The sequence below is a fragment of the Ornithorhynchus anatinus genome, chromosome 16, assembly GCF_004115215.2.
Source record: "Ornithorhynchus anatinus isolate Pmale09 chromosome 16, mOrnAna1.pri.v4, whole genome shotgun sequence".
Taxonomy (NCBI): domain Eukaryota; kingdom Metazoa; phylum Chordata; class Mammalia; order Monotremata; family Ornithorhynchidae; genus Ornithorhynchus; species Ornithorhynchus anatinus.
Window position 1 is genome coordinate 3,472,465 of NC_041743.1, and position 16,161 is coordinate 3,488,625.

At 52.3% G+C, this 16,161-nt stretch overlaps 2 non-coding genes across 2 annotated transcripts; one reads left to right on the plus strand and one right to left on the minus strand.

Annotated features, from left to right (window-relative positions):
• Positions 1-5,288: 5,288 nt before the first annotated feature.
• Positions 5,289-5,360, plus strand: TRNAP-CGG. The gene has a single exon. It is a non-coding gene; the product is annotated as a tRNA-Pro (tRNA).
• A 445-nt stretch (positions 5,361-5,805) lies between these two features.
• TRNAP-AGG lies at positions 5,806-5,877 on the minus strand. Its single transcript has one exon. It is a non-coding gene; the product is annotated as a tRNA-Pro (tRNA).
• Positions 5,878-16,161: the final 10,284 nt, after the last annotated feature.

Genomic DNA, 16,161 nt, shown 5'->3' on the forward strand with positions numbered 1-16,161 from the left:
CACGGACCTGAGGATCCGGAGACCAGGGTTCTGCTCCGGTTCTGTCACTTGTCTGCTGTCTAACTATGGGCAGCACGTTTCACTTCTCTGGGCCTCCATCCGTCATCTGTAAAATGGCGACTGAATACCTGTTTTGGCTCCCCTTCGGACTGTGAGCCTCGTGTTTGACGGAGACTGTGTCTGATCTGATTATTTTCATTCAATCGGATTTGTCGAGCGCCTACTGTGTGCAGAGCACTGTACTAAGCGCTGGGAAAGTACAATTCAGCAACAGAGACAATCCCTGCCCACAACGGGCTCACAGTCTAGACTCTACCGCAGCGCCTGGCACAAAGTAAGCACCTAACAAATGCCACAATCACTTTTAAGGGTGTTTTGCTTCTGGAATACTCTCCCGAGCACCTAAGGCACACCATTATTAGTACTACTACTACTACTAATAATAATAGCTGTGACGTTCGCTTAGCACTAGGCGCCAGGCACTGTACTAAGCGCTGGGGTGGATACAAGCAAACCGGGTGGGACACAGTCCCTGCCCCACATGGGGCTCTCCGTCTTAATCCCTATTTTACAACGGAGATAGCTGAGGCACAGAGAAGTTAAGTGACTTACCCAAGGTCACACGGCAGACAGATGCTGAGCCGGGACTAGAACGCAGGTCCTCCTCACTCCCCGGGCCGCCTACTCGGGCACTCTGCTTCTCTCTCCTCAAGGGTCTTACAAATGAATGAAATAATAATAATAATAATGATAATTATAAAGGCATTTGTTAAGCACTTACTATGCGCAAAGCACTGTTCTAAGCACTGGGGGGGATACAAGGTGATCAGGTTGTCCCAGGTGGGGCTCACAGTCTTCATCCCCATTTTACAGATGAGGTAACTGAGGCCCAGAGAAGTGAAGAGACCTGCCCAAGGTCACACAGCTGCCAAGGGGCGGAGCCGGGATTCGAACCCATGACCTCTGACTCCCAAGCCCGGGCTCTTTCCCAGTGAAAGGGACAGACTACTAATATTACTAATGCTTCAACCACCTTCACTATTACAACTTCTATTATCTCAATTTTTATGATTATGATGGTATTTGTTAAGCGTTCACTATGTGCCAAGCACTGTTCTAAGCGCTGGATAGGATAATATGGATAGGATAATATGTAGGATACTCGGGTTGGCCCCAGCCCCCGAGAGGGCTCACACTCTTAATCCCCATTTCACAGACGAGGGAACTGAGGCACGGAGAAGTGAAGCGACTTGCCCAAGGTCACAGAGCAGACATTCTAACGGACATATTCCCCGCCCACAACAAGTTTAGGGTCCAAAGGGGGAAACAGACATTAATAGAAATAAATAAAATTGCAGTTATGGACACAAGTCCTGGGGGGCTGGGGAGAGGGGATGAAAGCAGCGTAGCTCGGCGGGAAGGGCCCGGGCTCGGGAGTCAGAGGGCGTGGGTTCTAATCCCGGCTTCGCCACTTGTCAGCTGTGTGACCTTGGGCAAGTCACTTAACTTCTCTGTGCCTCAGTTCCCTCATCTGTAAAATGGGGACTAAACCGTAAGCCCCACGTGGGGCAGCCTGATTACTTGGTATCTACCCCATTGCTTAGAACAGCGTTCGGCACAGAGTAAGCGCTTAAACAAATACCAAGATTATTGTTATTAAAGGGAGCAAGTCGGGCCAATGCAGAAGGGAGTGGGAGAAGAAGGAAGGAGGGCTTGGTCAGGGAAGGGGTCAGGCCCGTGGCCAGCCGAAGGGATAAGGGGTGGCCCCGCAGATATTCAGGTGCCAGGAAATCTGGCGTTGGCCCTCAGAAAGTCGCTCAATCAATCCATGGTACTGACTGAGCACCTGCTGACGGCGAAGCACTAGGCGAAACACTTAGGCGAGTAAAACAGTCACAAGCCTCACATACCCTGCCCTCAAGGAGCTTTAATTTAACGGTGGGGAGACTGGCAAAAATCATTATTAGAGGAGGAGAGCAGGAGAGGAAAAGGGAAACAATAGCGATGGACCGGGGTGTACTCATCGAATCATGAACTGAACGCGCAAAGATCGCGGATTCCGAAGCTCTTTGGCCCTACGATGAGTGTCCCTCATGCACCTGGGATGGATCTACTCCTACCCACCGCCCCAAGCACACGGACTGTGGTTTCTTCACCCTCCGACGGATCTGAGAAGGGGGCTGATGCTTCGGTGGTGGGGAGGGACAGGAGAAAAAAAAAAGGAACTGCATGCAGGCTTGGTAAAATAAAAGGAACTGCAGAAATGAGGGTGGGTATGTCCCAACTGGAGCTAAGCACTACGAGGCACCACGCGAAACCCAGGGGCACCTCTCTGCTGAATCCTTCCTTGGTCCAGCTGGTATTTCTATGCATAAAGACTTCACTTGTAAACAGGGATCAAGAGAAGGGAGTTTTGATGGTTTCTTGCAAGACCTTAGGTTTGCTCCTTTCCCCCTTGCCCCTTCCTATCCTCACCCCCTGCCATTACCCCTCCTTTCCCTTCTCTCCTCTCGCCTCCCGATCCCTATCCTTCCCTTTCCCATCCTTTTCTCCCCCCTCTTTCCCCTTTTCTCCCTCCCCCCTCTCCCCGGCCTCTCTCTCCCTCCGTTTAGGGAGGGTGGCAACAGCTGCAAGAGGAGGAGGGAGGGTAGTTCGCCGAGTAATTGTCCCCGTTCAGAGGGAGGCTTGTGACCATCCTCGGGGACGGGGCTATTGATGGAGGGAAAACAAGCAAGTGGCTTTGGGAGCCTCGGACAGAGGCCTTTTTCAGGTGGACCCAGCTGAGGCCGTTGTCGGGCCAGGGAAGGCTCAAACGGAAAGACCCATTCTGCCACTTGTCTTCTGTGTGACCTTGGGCAAGTCACTTCACTTCTCTGTGCCTCAGTTCCCTCATCTGTAAAATGGGGATCAAGACCGTGAGCCCCGCGTGGGACACGCTGATTACCTCGTATTTACCCCACTACTTAGAACAGCGCTTGGCACGTAGTAGGAGCTTAATAAAAACCATCATCATTATTATTGTTATTTACATCTGAGTTTCCAATGGAAAGCCAGACGAGGCTGGTAGGAGCTTTGGCTACCAGGTGATGGTTGGTCGGTGGCCGTCCAAGGGATTTGGGAACCAGTGGTCCAAGAGTATACTGTGCTTCTACTGCCCACTTTGTTTAGTCAGACAATCAATCATTGGTATTTATAATAATGTTGGCATTTGTTAAGCGCTTACTATGTGCCAAGCACTGTTCTAAGCGCTGGGTAGATACAAGGAAATCAGGTTGTCCCACGTGGGGCTCACAGTCTTGATCCCCATTTTACAGATGAGGTCACTGAGGCCCAGAGAAGTTAAGTGACTTGCCCAAGGTCACACAGCTGACAAGTGGCCGAGTCAGCATTAGAACCCACGACCCCTGACTCCCAAACCCGGGCTCTTTCCACTGAGCCACGCTGCTTCTCGAGCACTTACTGGGTTCAAAGAACTGTACGAAGCGCTTGGGAAAGCGTAATACAGTCGAGTCGGTTGACACGATCCCTGCTCCCTTAGACGATGAACCCAACGCAGGAGAGGAACTGGGTCTGACCTAATTAACTCGTACCTACCCCAGCGCTTCGAACGCTGTTTGACACGTCCTAATCGCCCAATCATATTTACTGAGCGCGGAGCACTGTACTAAACGCTTGGGCGAGAAGAACACAGCAAAGTAAAGAAAGTAACATAGTAAGTGCTATTAAGCACTTTATTATTTATTAACATTAGTTTTCATTAATATTCAATTTTAAAAAACTGCGAGGCCTAGGGGACCTGACTGCTAATCCCAGCTCTGCGATTTGTGGGCTGGGTGAGCTTGGGCAAGTCACTTAATTTGTAAAATGGGGATAAAGGCTGTGATTCCTATGAGGGACAGAGACTGAGTTCAAACTGATTAACTTGTACCTGTCTCAGTGCTCAGTACAGTGTCTGACACACAGTAAGTGCTTAAGAAACACCAATAAAAGGAAAAAAAACAAGAGTTGTAATCTACAATCAAGAAACCAGTCAATCCATCGATAGTATTCATTGAGCATCTACTGGGGACAGAGCACTGGTAATAAACCCTCAGGTGAGTAAATCTTTTATGTCTCTCTAGGCCGTGTGTCACTTGCTTGTTTAGTATTTCCCAAACATTTGGTACAGTGTATCTCAGTTGGTGCTCAATAAATACTGCTGCTAATATTACTGAACAGGGCTCGGCACATAGTAAGGGCTTAACAAATACCAACATTATTATTATTATTATTCTCTGTGCCTCAGTTCCCTCATCTGTAAAAATGGGGATTAAAAAATGCGAGGCCCACGTGGGACAACCTGATTACCCCGTATCTGCCTCAGCGCTTAGAACAGGGCTCGGCACATAGTAAGGGCTTAACAAATATCAACATTATTATTATTATTCTCCGTGCCTCAGTTCCCTCATCTGTATCAATGGGGATCAAAAATGCGAGGCCCAAGTGGGACAACCTGATTGCCCCGTATCTGCCTCAGCGCTTAGGACAGTGCTTGGCACATAGTAAGGGCTTAACAAATACCATCATTATTATTATTATTATTTTTATTATTATTATTCTCCATGCCTCAGTTCCCTCGTCTGTAAAAATGGGGATTAAAAAATGCGAGGCCCACGAGGGACAACCTGATTGCCCTGTGTCTGCCTCAGGGCTCAGAACAGGGCTCGGCACATAGGAAGGGCTTAACAAACACCAACATCATTATTATTATTATTATTTTTATTATTATTCGTGCCTCAGTTCCCTCATCTGTAAAAATGGGGATGAAACATGCGAGGCCCACTGCCCCTCGTCAGCTGGGTGACTGTGGGCAAGTCACAATGGCCTTCTCTGGGCCTCAGTGACCTCATCTGTCAAATGGGGATTAACTGTGAGGCTCACGTGGGCCAACCTGATGACCCTGCATCTCCCCCAGCGCTTAGAACAGTGCTCTGCACATAGTAAGCGCTTAACAAATACCAATATTATTATTATAATTTGAGGGGAGAGGCTCCTCCCCAGGTGAAGAAGGCCACAAGGGCGCAGGCCACGTTGGGCCGCTCCCCCAGAGGGGCCGTGTGCAGCGCGGGGGGGGGGGGGCCGAAGGGCCGTGTGCAAAGCAGGGCCGCGTGCACAGTCCGGGCGGCGCGCGGAGGGGGCGTGGCCTCGGGGGAGGCGGGGCCCCCCCCCCACCCATGAGGCGGAAGTGAGGCGCGGGGAGGGGCGGGGCGAAGCTGAAGTGCGTTGCTGGGGCCCGTCCCGCTGGAGGTGGCTCGTTGGTCTAGGGGTATGATTCTCGCTTCGGGTGCGAGAGGTCCCGGGTTCAAATCCCGGACGAGCCCAGGTTTTTTTTTTTTTTTTCTTTTTTTCCCCCTTTCCTTCTTCTTCCCCCCGTTTTCCCCCTCCTCTCCTCCAGCAGGATCTATTTTTCCCCATCTAGGAGATCCTCCTCTCCCTCCCCAGAAGGGGGAGAGGCTGCAAGGAGGAGCAGGTGGGGGAAGGAGAGCAGCCCCTACCCCCATCAAACACTCCCTTCACCCTCAAACACCCCACCAAAAAACCCTATGAAAAGGGCAAACCACGCCAACCATCCCACGAAAAGGACAGAGACTTCCTTATCTCCCCCCCCCCCCCCCCCCCACGTATAACCCCCACGCAGCAGGCTTAGAAAATCACAACCTCTTCGAGGTTGCGAGCTTAGAACAGAGGGTTTAGACCTAAACGTGCTCGGGTTGGAAAATGAAATGTCATCGAGAGAGGGGGAAAAAATGAATTAAGAAAACCACAGGGCTCGTCCGGGATTTGAACCCGGGACCTCTCGCACCCTAAGCGAGAATCATACCCCTAGACCAACGAGCCAACGTGGCTGCTCCGACTCTAGGCCTGAAAATAAGCCTAATATGGTATTTTCCAATGCTGCCTCTAACTGGCAAAAATGAATTTAAATCGTTATTCCGTTTATTGATAATAATAATATTTGTTAAGCGCTTACTATGTGCCAGGCACTGTTTATGCCGGGCCTCGCGTGGCTTCTCTCTCTAACGCCCCTCGTTCATCCTTTCCTGATACAGGTGTCTTATTCCTACTCCTGGGAATCTAAGAATCGGAGGGGAAGCTGGTGAAGGAGCCAGGAGGATAGTTCTATTTTTTTCTCCCGCTCTTATTAAGTGTATGACAGTGATTTTGGGGAGGGTTTTGTTGGGCAGGGAACCTGTCTGCCTCCCCCACATAGTGTGCATTCAATAAATACCATTGATAAATTTAATTGCTCCTTTGTCATATTCCAAATTTTTTGACTTCTTCCCTTCTCAATGAATGAAATAATAATGGTATTTGTTAAGCGCTTACTATGTGCCAGGCACTGTTGTTTATGAAGGGCCTCGCGTGGCTTCTCTCTCTAACGCCTCTCGTTCATCCTTTCCTGATTTAGGTGTCTTCTTCCTACTCCTGGGAATCTACGAATTGGAGGGGAAGCTGGTGAAGGAGCCAGGAGGATATTTCTATTTTTGTTCTCCCGCTGTTATTAAGTGTATGTCAGTGATTTGGGGGGGAGGGTTTTGTTGGGCAGGGAACCTGTCTGCCTCCCCCACATAGTGTGCACTCAATAAATACCATTGATAAATTTAATTGCTCCTTTGTCATATTCCAAATTTTTTTACTTCTTCCCTTCTCGATACTAATAACAATGGCATTTGTTAAGCGCTTATTACGTGCCAGGCACTGGGCTAAGCGCTGCCAACGGAGATTTAATGAAATTTTAAGTGGCCGGTGGTTTCAAATATCCCAGGAGAGTCTTACTCCTGCTTCTATTCATTCAATAGTATTTATTGAGCGCTTACTATGTGCAGAGCACTGTACTAAGCGCTTGGAATGGACAAATCGGTAACAGATAGAGACAGTCCCTGCCCACTGACGGGCTTACAGTCTAATCCACTTCTAGACTTCTAGACTGTGAGCCCGTTGTGAGCAGGGATCGTCTCTAGCTGAATTGTACTTGCCAAGCGCTTAGTACAGTGCTCCGCACACAGTAAGCGCTCGATAAATGATTGAATGAATAACTCATTTGGTTTCTACTGAACATTTGACCCTCATTAATTCTTTACCATTGAGCTCCTCTCCTAGGTTTTGCCTACCTCTTCCCTTATTTCCCCCCTATTCCTTTTCCAGTAATAATAATAATATTTTAGGTATCTGGTACACCTTTATAGTTTCACGATGTTTTTATATAGTCTCTCCACTGAAGCACAGGCTCCTTCTGGACAGGTAATGTCATTTTTTTTCCCATGGTATTTATTTACTATAATAATAATAATAATAATAATAATGGTATTTGTTAAGCGCTTACTATGTGCCAGGCTAAGCACTGGGGCGGATGCAAGCAAATCGAGTTGGACGCAGTCCCTGTCCCACGTGGGGTTCACAGACTTAATCCCCATTTTACGGCTGAGGGAACTGAGGCACAGAGAAGCGAAGCGAATTGCTCGGACAAGTGGCGGAGGCGAGATTAGAACCCAGGTCCATGCTCTATCCAGCAGGACATGCTGCTTTTCTAGCCGTTTTGCCTGCTTGAAGAAAACGCCATAGACGGAGACGTTGAGTGGGTGGTTGAGAAGGTCAATGTGGGGTCCCACGTTCCCAGCCCCACCGTGCACATACCAAAGCCGTCTCTTGTGTTGTCATTTAGTTGTCTTCAGTACCTGGTGGCATTTTGCTTTTGCGGCCTTTTTCTACGATCCTTACATCGCTATCGTTCAAAAAGCGGTGCTCCATTTTTTTTGCAAAAAAGCTAAGCTTTTCTTAGCTAATACACCTAGCTGGCCTACTGTTTTTTTTAATGATATTTGTCAAGCACTTATTATGCGACAGACACTGTTCTGAGCGCTGCGGTAGACACTAGTTAATTGTGTTGGACAGTCTTAATCCCCATTTCGCAGATGAGGAGGAAACCGAGGCCCAGAAAAGTGAAGCGACTCGCACAAACTCCCGCAGAGACAAGCGGCAGAGCTGGGATTATGACCCAGGTCCTTTTGACGCACAGGCCTGCGCCCTATCCGTTAGGCCACGCTGCTTTTCTGCAGTAACCATCGCCCAATTCTCAGCTGGGACGCAGCACCGTCTGGTGTTTTGACTTACCGGATCCTTAAGACGTTCCTTCGGTCCTCCTCGCTTCTTTTTCCCGCCCAATTTCACCTCGCCAGCCAAGAGAGGTTGCTGGGTACGCCCCGGTCACCGCTTCTCTTCCCAGCGCGGCGGCTTTGAAGTGAGCCCAGCTTCAGTGCCAGAGATCGACCTAGTTACCTGGGATCCCGCCTCACCACCTGCTCCTGAGTGGAGCCCAACAAGTGACGCCACCCTCTGTTGACTGTCTCCGAAAGGACGGTCAGGCGGAAGACGGTTCGGCGACTGTCCCCTCGGGCCCGGCCGGAGCCGGTCAGAAACCAGGCGGTGGAGCGTGTCCCTGTGGCTTCTCTCGGACCCCTCGCCTCCTTTTTGCCCCCTACCTCTTGCCATCTGGCAGGGGACTGTTTATCGTACTTTCCCAAGCGCTCAGTAGTGCTCTGCACACAGTGAGCGCTCAATAAATATGACTGACTGACCATCTCTCCTCCCAGGGACATCTCTTGGCTCCGGGGTCTCCCAGACTCTCCACCTCCTGCCATCTTGAGTTGCCCTCTGTGGTGGCTCAGAACTTTGGCACAGAGTGGGACGGGGCCCAGTTTGGGCAGGGAGGATGTGTGGGAGCTCAGGCCATCGTGGCCACCCATCACCCGTTCTCTCTTTAGTACATCACCTCTGACCCTCAGCTTCCTCCCTGCCCCTGGTCCCCCTCTGCAGCTGTAACCAGGAGAGGCAGGGAACACGGGTGGAAAGAGGCAGGGTGAGCGAGCTGGGAGAGACAGCAAGACTGAGGGAGAAGGGAGGAAAATGGGTTGGGAGAGGTATTGGAACTGGGATAGATGAGATTTGGGGAAAGCTTCTCCAAGGAACGCAACCATTCCTGCGACTCCCTGATTCCCCCCGTTCCACCGCATTGCTTCACAACGTCTCCATCCTGCTCTCCACCTTGTGATGAAGAAGAGGAGAAACTCAGCCCGTCTCGGCACCTTGTGTGAAGGTTTGGGGTGGCCCACGGCTCCAGGGTCCAATTGTGGGTCCCCCTGCCCTCCCCCGGCCCACCAGGCCACTGCCTCTCCCGACAGGGTAACTTTGCCCAAGTGGGACGAGGTGGTGCTGCGCCTCGGTCTCCCCCACATCGGTCTACCCGAGCTGGTGGTGACGAAAGCCTCAGATTCACATTTGGCCACCTCGACGGTCACTTGCGGTCAGAGGCTTCCGAATCAGAATGCTCCAGGCCAACCCCTCTGGTCCAGGAAGAGGAATTCCGGTGAGTGACCCATCAGCGGGAGGTACCAGAGACCGACTCTTGGCCAGGAGAAGGGAGCTGACCTGGTAGTTCCGCCCTCCCCAAACCACCCCCAACCCAGCCTCAGCCAGAAAAGTTCCGTTTTTACCTGCCAGAGGAGAGAGCTGGTGAGAAGGGGCAGTCTCTAGGAGAGGAAACCGTCCTCTCTCCTCTCAGTCCCCTCGAACCTCTGCCTGGGGCCGGGGGAGGAGGGGGCCCTAGCCGTGTCTCAGCGGACTGCGGAAGGGGTGGAGGTCGGTCAGTTCGCCAGGACGCCGAAGGCTTCTGATGTTGCGGGAAAGGGAATTCTTGGGCTGTGTGAGTTCCCGACAGTGGGGGGGCTACGGGGCTGGCTAATCTGGGGTCTGTGGGTGCGTTGGGGACTCGGGGTGCAGTACAACCAGGCGGTAAGCGGGCCACCATGCAGAACTGCACCCCAGAAAAAAAGGCGGACGCCGGAGACGGAATGGTCTCTCTCCTCAGGAGGTGGGTAGAACCTAGGAGCCCTGCTGCTTCTGCTCCCTGAGAACAGCAGGGATGGATCTCGTCTACCGACTTCATTATACTCTACTCTCCCCCGCGCTCAGTCCAGTGCTCTGCACACAGCAAGCGCTCAATAAATACCACTGACCGACTGAGCCGACCAGGAAGGAGCAGACAGGGTACTCCCGTCCATCCGCAAACACCTCATCGGCAATCAGGGTCAAGACCACGGAGAGGACGAGAATTTTTTATTTCCAGGAGGGAGGGTGAGATGGAATCTGCCGCTTTTTCCCCGTCTCTGGAAAGCGGCTCCTGGTAGCTTCCCTCCGCCTCAAGGGCGTGGCTGGCTCAGCCGGGACAGAGACTGGGAGGCGAAAGAGACAAGAGCCATGCGTTCCTGGAAGTGACTCCACACCTGAAGGAAAGGAGAGAACCGGCCTCAGTTTCCCACTCCATCTGCCCATGCAGATGACCACCAGGGAGGGAGCTGGGAGTTCGAAAACCTGGGTTCTAATCCCAGCTCTGCCACAGCCCTGCTGGGCAACTTCGTGGAGATCACAACCTCTCTGGGGTTGAGTTCCCTCATCTGGAGCAGCATGGTCCAGTGGCCTGGGAGTCAGAAGACCTGGGTTCTAATCCCAGTTTGCCACTCACCCACTGGGACCTCGAGCCGGTCACTTCACTTCTCTGTGCCTGTTTCCTCATTTGTGAAACAGGGGCTCAATATCTGTCCTCCCTCTTACTTAGACTGAACCTCATGCAGGACCCAGACTATGTCCGACCCAATTTCTCTGCATCTACCCCGGGGTTTAGTACAGGGCTTGGCACTTAACACATTTAACAGATACCACAATCTGTAAAATGGGCATAAAGGCCCCGGTTTTCTCAACCACATCTACGAAACGGGGAAAAGAGACTTGCTCTCCCTGCCTGTCCCCATGAGGGGCAAGGACTGTGTCCAACCTGATTACCTGGTCCTTGGTACTTATTTCTATTATCAAGTGCCGAGTCGTTTCCGAGTCACAGCGACTCTATGGATAGATTTTTGTCTTCCGCCACAATCTGAAACCTAATGGTTCTTCCGTAATCCTCGTTAGGGTCTCCGTCCATCCAGCTGCCGGTCTGCCTCTTCCACGTTTCCCCTGGACTTTTCCTAGCATTAGCGTCTTCTCCATAGAATTAGTCCTCCTTGTTATGTGTCCAAAATATGCTCATCTGAGTCGAGTCATTTGGCCTTCCAAAGACCACTTTGGCTTAATTTGCTCTAAAATCCATCTGTTTGTTTTCGGGCAGTATTCGCAAAGCTGGGTACTTAGTAAGTTCTCGATAAACGCTACAATAAGGTGTTAACGCAGTGCTCCGCACACAGCAAATACTCAGAAGGACCACTGCTCGATGACAATAATAAAGGCACCAGAGAGGGAGAAGTGAGGAAAGGTTGCCCTTGAGTGAGGGAGGGAAGGAAGATGGGGCGTCTCTCCCCCGGGGCCCGCCTCACCCGCGCCAGTTGCTCTGGCTGCCCCGTCCTCTCGGCCCAAACGGCCAGGTTCTGGTTCACCTGCTGCATCAGTCTCTCCGCCTCTTCCAGGTCCTGTGGGGGAAGATGGGTCACTGACCACGAGGAAGCCGGCCCGCCCTCCCTCCCCAAGCATCAGAGAGCCTGGGCGGCGGGGGCATCTCGGTGGTTGCTCATCCACCTCCCCGTGGAACGGAAAGTGCTCACCATCGGCTTGAAAGCAGTCAATCCCCTCACCCGCTACCTCACTCCTCTCCTACTTCATCCCAGCCTGCACGCCTGGCCCCCTCTAATGCCAACCTCCTCACTGCCCCTTTTCTTCCACTCCCTTCTGCGTCGCCCTGGCTTCCTCCCGTTAATAATAATTTTGGTATTTGTTAAGCGCTTACTATGTGCTGAACGCTGCCCCTCCATCTCATCTATCTGGCCGCCAACCTCTCACTCGTGTCCTGCCACTGGCCTGGAACGCCCTCCCTCCTCATATTGGACAGACCGCCATTCTCCCCCCCCTTAATAATAATAATGGTATTTGTTAAGCACTTACTATGTGTGAAGCACTGTTCTAAGCACTGTGGGGGGGGAGAATACAAGGAGATCAGGTTGTCCCACCTGGGGCTCACCGTCTTCACCCCCAGTGTTCAGATGAAGTCACCGAGGCACAGAGAAGTGAAGTGACTTGCCCAAAGTCACACAGCTGACAAGTGGCGGAGCTGGAATTAGAATCCATGACCTCTTACTCCCAAGCACCACTGAGCCAGGCCGCTTTCCCTTAGTGGCCTTCCCTGACTAAAGCCTCTTTTCCTTTTCTTCCTTTTCGTTGCTCCCCTTAATAATAATTGTGGTATTTGTTAAGTGCTTACTATGCGCTGAGCACTGTTCTGAGCGGTGGGTAGATACAGGGTAAACGGGTTGATCCACGTGGGGCTCACAGTTTTAATCCACCTTTTACAGATGAGGCAACTGAGGCACGAAGAAGCGAAGCGACTCGCCCAAAGTCACACAGCTGAGAGGTGGCGGAGCCGGGATTAGAACCCACGACCTCTGACTCCCAAGCCCGGATTCTTTCCCCCGACCACACTGCTTCCCCTTCCCAGCCCCCCAGAACTTCAGCCCATATCTGTGAAGACGGCGAGCCCGTCCTTGGGCAGGAATGATCTTTATCTGTTGCCAAATTGGACATCCCAAGAGCTTAGTAATAATAATGTTGGCATTTGTTAAGCTCTTACTATGTGCAGAGCACTGTTCTAAGCGCTGGGGTAGAAACGGGGTAATAATAATAATCATGTTGGTATTTATTAAGCGCTTACTATGTGCAGAGCACTAAGCGCCGGGGTAGATACGAGGCCATCAGGTTGTCCCACGGGAGGCTCGCAGTCTTAATCCCCATTCCGCAGATGAGGGAACTAAGGCACCGAGAAGCGAAGCGACTGGCCCAAAGTCACACAGCAGACAGGTGGCGGAGGCAGGATTAGAACCCACGACCTCTGACCCCCCAGGCCACTGAGAGTCACGCTGCATCCCCTTCCCGGCCCCCCAGAACTTCAGCCCCATAATAATAATAATAATGTTGGTATTTGTTAAGCGCTTCCTATGTGCCGAGCACTGTTCTAAGCGCTGGGGGAGATACAGGGTCATCGGGTCGTCCCACGGGAGGCTCACAGACTTAATCCCCATTTTACAGATGAGGGAACTGAGGCCCAGAGAAGTGAAGTGACTCGCCCACAGTCCCACAGCTGCCAAGTGGCAGAGCCGGGAGTCGAACCCATTACCTCTGACTCCGAAGCCCAGGTGTGAGCCCGTCCTCGGGCAGGGAATTGGCCATCCCAAGCGCTCAGTACAGTGCCCTGCACATAACCGGCGCTCAAAAAATACGATGGGACGCATTGATGTCTACTGCCTGTCTGCCCCTCTAGACTGTCAGTTCAGGGTGGGCAGGGGATGTGTCTGTTCCGTCGTCCTCTCCCAAGCGCTCGGGAAAGCGCTCTGCACACGGGCAGCGCTCAGTACATACGCTTCGACCGACTGACCCGCGTGATAGCCGCCAAAACGCTCTGCTTCTGTCGCTCGAAAGCGTCCGGGGCCAGGCTGCCCTCGGCCATTTCGACGGGCCGCCAAAACACAGGACAGCCACCGCGCATGCGCGGCCTCCCCCCCCCCCCCCCGCTGGAAAAATGCATTCATTCATTCAATAGTATTTAATAATAACGATAACGTTGGTATTTGTGAAGCGCTTACTCTGTGCACAGCACCGTTCTAAGCGCTGGGGGAGATCCAGGGTCATCAGGTTGTCCCACGTGAGGCTCACGGTTTACCCCCATTTTACAGATGAGGGAACTAATAATAATAATGTTGGTATCTGTTAAGCGCTTACTATGTGCCGAGCACTGTTCTAAGCGCTGGGGGAGACCTAGGGGAATCAGGTTGTCCCACGTGGGGCTCCCAGTCTTCATCCCCGTTTTACAGATGAGGGAACTGAGGCCCAGAGAAGTGAAGTGACTCGCCCACAGTCACCCAGCCGACAAGTGGCAGAGCTGGGATTCGAACTCGTGAGCCCTGACTCCAAAGCCCGGGCTCTTTCCACTTAATCACGCTGCTTCAAGCGTGGAACTGAGGCAAGTGACTCGCCCACAGTCACACAGCTGACACGTGGCAGAGAGCGCTTACTATGTGCGGAGCGCTGTACTAAGCGCTTGGATTGTACAAATCGGCAACAGATAGAGACAACCCCTGCCCACTGACGGGTTTACAGTCTAATCGGGGAAAACAAACAAAAACAATAGCAATAAATAGACTCAAAAATGACACTGCGCCTGCGCGGCAGCCCCCAGGCCTCCTCCTTTGCCTGCTCTGTGACCCTGGGCGAACCGCTTAACATCTCCGTGCTTCCTTCATTGCATCGTCTTTAGCGAGCGCTTATTTCATAATAATGATAATGTTGGTAGTTGTTAAGCGCTTACTACGTGCAGAGCACTGTTCTAAGCGCTGGGGGAGATCCAGGGTCATCAGGTTGTCCCACGTGAGGCTCACGGTTTTCATCCCCATTTTACAGATGAGGGAACTGAGGCCCAGAGAAGTTAAGTGATTTGCCCAAAGTCACACAGCTGACAAGTGGCAGAACCGGGATTGGAACCCATGACCTCTGACTCCCAAGCCCGTGCTCGTTCCACTGAGCCACGCTGCTTCTCCTACTTCACTTCCTTCCTTCATTCAATTGTATTTATTGAGTGCTGGGACAGGGACGGTCCCTATCTGTGGCCGGATTGGACATTCCAAGCGCTTAGTACAGTGCTCTGCACATAAAAAGCGCTCAATAAATACGGTTGAATGAATGAATATATGCAGAGCACTGTACTAAGCGCTTGGAATGTCCAATCCGGCCACAGATAGGGACCGTCCCTGTCCAACGACGGGCTCACAGTCTAAACAGGGGGAGACAGACCACAAAACAGAACAAATGTAGTCTGACGTCAATATCATCAAGATAAAGAGAATCACAGATATAGACACATAAATATATTTACTCTCGGCCCCGCCCATTAAAATAAAAAAGGCAGTGTGACCGACAACTCCGTTTAGACTGTGAGCCCGTTACTAGGCCGGGATGGTCTCTATCTGTGGCCGAATTGTCTATTTCAAGCGCTTAGTACAGTTCCCTGCACATAGGAAGCACTCAACAAATACTATCGAGAAGCAGCGTGGCTCAGTGGAAAGAGCACGGGCTTGGGAGTCAGAAGTCATGGGTTCGACTCCCGACTCTGCCACTTGTCAGCTGGGTGACTGGGGGCAAGTCACTTTGCTTCTCTGGGCCTCAGTTACCCCATCTGGAAAATGGGGATGAAGACTGTGAGCCTCACGTGGAACTACTTGATGACCCTGTATCTACCCCAGCGCTTAGAACAGTGCTCTGCACAAAGTAAGCTCTTAACAAATACCAACATTATTATTATTATTACTATTGAATAAATGTCCACCTCTGGCCTCCCTCGGCCCTGTGATGGCCGCCCAGAGGATTGAGGCTTGCGTCGAAGGGGGGCGGCGGAGTAACGGGTCCCGGCCAATCAGCGCATCGCTTTTTTCCCCCTCCCGGCCGGGAGGGGTGGGAGGGGCGGGGCTTGGAGGCTGGAGGTGTGAGGTGACGATGATGGACGTCCCGACGGGCCAATCGGGTGTCGAGAACGGGGAGGGCTGGCCAATGAGGTGCGCGCTGGCCTTGCGGGGGGCGGGAGGGGGATCAATGGCGGGGCGGTGGCTGGCCAGGCGATGAGGGGGCCGGGCCTTCCATTCATTCACTCCTTCCTTCATTCATTCATTCAGTCGTACTTATTGAGCGCTTACTATGTGCAGAGCACGGGCTCGCTGTCTAAATGGAGGAGACAGACAGACGATAAACAGAGTCGAAAAGGGGTGGGCGGTTGAGTAACGGGTCCCGGCCAATCAGCGCATCGCTTTCCCCCCCCCCCCCGGCCGGTTGTGGGGGTGAAGGGGGCGGGGCTTGGAGGCCGGAGGTGTGAGGTGACGATGATGGACGTCCCGACGGGCCAATGGGGTGTGGAGGACGGGGAGGGCTGGCCAATGAGGTGCGCGCTGGCCGCGCGGGGGGCAGGAGGGGGGTTAATGGCGGGGCGGTGTCGGTGAGGCGGTCGGGCCTTGCATTCATTCACTCCTTTCTTCATTCATTCATTCAATCGTACTTATTGAGCGCTTACTATGTGCAGAGCACGGGCTCGCTGTCCAAACGGAG